This window comes from Callospermophilus lateralis, chromosome 1, assembly GCF_048772815.1.
Source record: "Callospermophilus lateralis isolate mCalLat2 chromosome 1, mCalLat2.hap1, whole genome shotgun sequence".
In the NCBI taxonomy this organism is placed as follows: Eukaryota; Metazoa; Chordata; class Mammalia; order Rodentia; family Sciuridae; genus Callospermophilus; species Callospermophilus lateralis.
The window spans coordinates 36,353,887-36,358,560 of NC_135305.1; the positions used below are offsets into that span (position 1 = coordinate 36,353,887).

At 33.3% G+C, this 4,674-nt stretch overlaps 1 non-coding gene across 1 annotated transcript; it reads left to right on the top strand.

Annotated features, from left to right (window-relative positions):
- Positions 1-4,329: 4,329 nt before the first annotated feature.
- Trnat-agu (transfer RNA threonine (anticodon AGU)) lies at positions 4,330-4,400 on the top strand. The gene has a single exon. It is a non-coding gene; the product is annotated as a tRNA-Thr (tRNA).
- Positions 4,401-4,674: the final 274 nt, after the last annotated feature.

Consider the following 4,674-nt stretch of genomic DNA (forward strand, 5'->3'; position numbering starts at 1 on the left):
AGGTGAGATTAAAATTTTCCATGATAAACAGAGGTTAATCCATAAATTCTGAACCATTACTACAAAACATACTCAATGAAATAATTCATGCAGAAGAAAGAAAAAGTAAATATCAGAGCTAGGGTATGCAGCATCCACCCTAGAAGAATAACCAGTCAACAAAGGAAAGTCAAATATGAATTAAGCATTGAAAATAAGTCAAAATAATAGAAAATAGAATTTATATTCCTACAATAACACTGAATGTAAATGGTATCAACTCTCTAATCAAAAGATATAGACTGGAAAAATAGGGGAGAAGAAAGAACCAATTCACCTTAAAGGCAAGGCACCTTAAAGACAGGCTGAAGGTGAAAGGATTGCATGCAAGTGAAGACCAAAAGCAAGCAGATTAGCTACTCTCATGTCTGACAAAGTAGACATCATGCCAAAATTAACCAGAAGAGACAGAGAAGGTAATTTTATAATAGTCAAGGAACACATCTAACAACATGATATCAGATTATATCTAATTATGCTCCAAATATCAGTGCATGGATGTATATAATATAAACCCTATTCAATATGAAGAATGAAATAGACCTCAGAACAAAAAAAAAAAAAAAAAAAAAAAAAGAAAAGAAAAGAAATAGACCCCAGGACAATATATTGGGTTATTTTTCACACCTCTGTTAGGTAAGTGATCAAGAGATAAGTAATCCAGACATAAAATTTTCAGAATTAAAAATGTTATTAATCAGGGCTGAGGATGTGGCTCAAGCGGTAGCACGCTCGCCTGGCATGCGTGCGGCCTGGGTTCGATCCTCAGCACCACATACAAACAAAGATGTTGTGTCAGCCGAGAACTAACAAATAAATATTAAAAAATTCTCTCTCTCTCTCTCTTTCTCCCTCCCCCACTCTCTCTCTCTCCCACTCTCTCTTAAAAAAAAATGTTATTAATCAAATGGATATAAGAGGCATGAATAGAATATTTTACTCATCAATAACTAAGATCACTTTCTTCTCAGGTACCCATGGAGCCTTCTCTAAAATATTTTATATTTTAGTACACAAAATAAATCATGCTAAACACAAAAATATGAAAGATAATTCCTTGCATCCTATCAGATTTTAGGGAGATAAAATTAGAAATCAATGTTAAGACAAAAGACAGAAATCATTTTAACAGCTAGAGATTAAATAAATAGTTTTGAATGATAAACAAGTAATTGAAGAAATGAAGGGAGAAAGTTAAAAAAATTCTTAGGAACAAATGAGAACAGAGAAACAACGTATCAAAATCTCTGGAACAGTATGAAGGTGGTTTAAAAAAAAGTTTATAGCATTGAAAGCCTACATCAAAAAAGAACCCAAAAGATTTCCAATAAATAATTTAGTGTTATAACTCAAGGCCCTAGAAAAGAAAGAAGCCCTCATTCAAACTAACCATTATAAACAAAAATAGGGAAGAATAATAAGAGAAAAAGAAGACATCACTATAGACAGTAGTGAAATCCAGAGGATGATTATAAATTATTTTTAAAATTTATACTCCAATATATAGAAAATCAAGAAGATATTGACAAATTTCTAGACACATAGAATCTACTCAAATTGAACCAAAAGGATTTAGAAAATCTGAATAAAGGATTATCAAGCAGTGGGATTGAAGCAGAAATTAAAAACCTTCTAATAAAGAAAAACTCATAACCAAGTGGATTCTCAGCTGAGTTCTACATAACCTTTAAGGAAGAAATAATTCCAAATTTCATGAAGTAGTCAAATTAGTTCATGAAATAGAATTGGAGGAAACATTTATAAATTTATTTTGTAAAACCAGTATCACCCTTATACAAAAATCAGACAAAGCCATGTCAAGGAAAAAAAAATATAGACCAACATCCTTGATGAACCTAGACACAAAAATCCTTAAAAAATATTAGCAAACTGACTTTTAAAACACATTAGGAAGATAGTAAACCATGATCACATGGGATTCTTCCCAGGGATTCAAGATTGGTTCAATTTATGCAAATTAATAAATTAAATTCACTATGTAAACAGAATTATACAATCATCTCAATAGATGCAGAAGAAATTTTTGAAAAAAATCCAACACCCAGGTGTATGCAGTGACTCACATCTGTAATCCCAGTGGCTTTGGAGGCTGAGGCAGGAGGATCATGAGTTCAGAGTGAGCCTCAGCAAAAGTGAGACAATAAGTAACTCAGTGAGACCCTGTCTCTAAATAAAATACAAAATAGGGCTGGGGATGTGGCTCAGTTGTCGAGTGCCCCTGAGTTCAATCCCTAGTAACCCTCCCTGCCAAAAACATCCAACACCCATTCATGTTTAAAACTAACAAATAAAAATCATGGAGAAACTAGGGATAGAAAGAAGAATAAACGTACCTTCACATTTTAAAGGCTGTATATGACAAACCCAAAGCCAACATCATATTGAATGAAGAAAAACTGAAAGCATTTCTTCTAAAATCACAACAAGACAAGGATGTCCACTCTCAACATGGCTATTCAATATAATTTCCAAAACTCTAGTCAGAAAAATTAGACAAGAGAAGGAAATTAAAGGAATACAAAAGTAAAAGAAGTAGTCAAATTATCTCTATTTGGATATGATCCTATACTCTGGAAGATTAAAAAAAATACCAGATGACTTCTAGTGCTGATAAATGAATTCAAGAAAATAACTAGGTAAAATACTGACATGCATAAATCAATGATGTTCCCATATACATATAATGAATCTTCTGATAAAGAAATCTGGGAGACTATACTATTCACAATAACCTTCAAAAGTACTTGGGTATAAATCTAGTCAAGGAGGTGGAAAACCTCTCCAATGAAAACTAAGACATGGAAGAAAGAACTTGAAGACCTTAGACTGTCCATGTTCTTGATAGGCAAAATGAATGTTGGCATAATGACCATATTACTAAAAGTGTTTGACAGACTCAAAGTAATATCCAGAAAAATACCAATGACATTCTTCACAGAACTAGAAGACAAAGTCCTAAATTTCACTTGGAAGACTAAAAGATCCAGAATAGCCATAGAAATAATAAGCAAGAAGAACAACACTGGAGGCATCATAATATCAGACCTCAAATTATATTACAAAGATGGCAACTTAGCATGACTTAGCTTCAAGTCAGACATGAAAACCAATGGAACAGAATACAAGACACAAAGACAAATCCATATGGAAACAGTCATCCAATACTTGACAATAGTACAAAAAAACAGTTTAACAAATGGTGCTAGGTAAACTGGATATTCACATATAGAGACTCAATCTAGGTCCCTAAATCTCACCCATTACAAAAGTCACCTCAAAATGGATCAAAGACTTAGGAATTATACCAGAAATATTGTAACTCATAGAAGAAAACATAGGGTCAATATTCCAATGTATGGAGCAGGCAATGACTTCCTCAATAGGACCCCTAAGGTTAGGAAATAATGCTAATAATTAATAAATGGAATTTCATCAAATTTAAAAGCTTCTGAAAAAGAAAGGAAGCAATTATGATTGTGTAGAAAGAATCTGCAGAATTGGAGAAAATCTTTGCTAGTTACTCTTCTGACAGAGGATTAATATCCAGAATATATGAAAAACTCAAAAAACTTAAAACCAAAAAACCAAAATCAAATAACACAATAAGTGGGCAAATGAACTAAATGGACACTTCTCAAAAGAAGAAATGCAAATGACCAACAAATATATGAAAAAATATTCAGCATCACAAGCAATCAGGAAAATGCAAATATAACTACATACAACTTTTATCTCACTACAATTAGAATGTCAATCTTTAAGATTTCAAACAGGGCTGTGGTTGTGCCTCTGTGGTAGTGGACTTGTCTGGCATGTATGAGGCACTGGGTTCTATCCTCAGCACCACATAAAAATAAATAAATAAATAAAATAAAGGTATTGTGACCATCTATAATTTAAAAAATATTTTAAAAAAGATTTAAAATAATAATAAATGCCAGGGAGGGTTTAGGGAAAAATTACACTCATATATTATTGATGTAACTGCAAATTAGAACAACAACTTAGGAAAGCAATATGGAGATTCCTCAAAAGACTAGGGATAGAATCATCCCATTACTTGACTATCCCACTCCTTGATAATTATCCAGAAAAACTAAAGTCAGCATGCTGTAGTGATACAGACACATTCATGTTCATAGCAGCATAATTCACAATAGCCAGGTTATGGAACCAGCCCAGGTGTCCATCAATAGATGAATAGCTAAAGAAAGTGTGGTATGTATGCACAATTAAGTTTTATTCAGCCATAAAGAAAAATGAGGGCTAGAAATGTGGCTCAGTGGTAGAGTACTTGCCTAGTATGCATGAGGTCCTGGGTTCAATCCCCAGCATCACCAAACAAACAAACAAACAAAGAAAAAAAAAGAAAAAGAAAAGGAAATTTTAATTACAGCATTTGCTGGCACATGGATGGAAATGGAGCATATGCTACTATGTGAAATAAGCCTGACTCAGAACATCAAAGGTTTAATGATTTCTCTCATATGTGGAAGTTAGATTAGAGCAAAATAAGGGGCGGGGGGGTGGCAGTGACGGGTGGAATGTTCCCATGAAAATAGATGGGGATCAATAAAGTAAAGGAGGCCACTGGTGGGGTGGGGATGGGAAAAA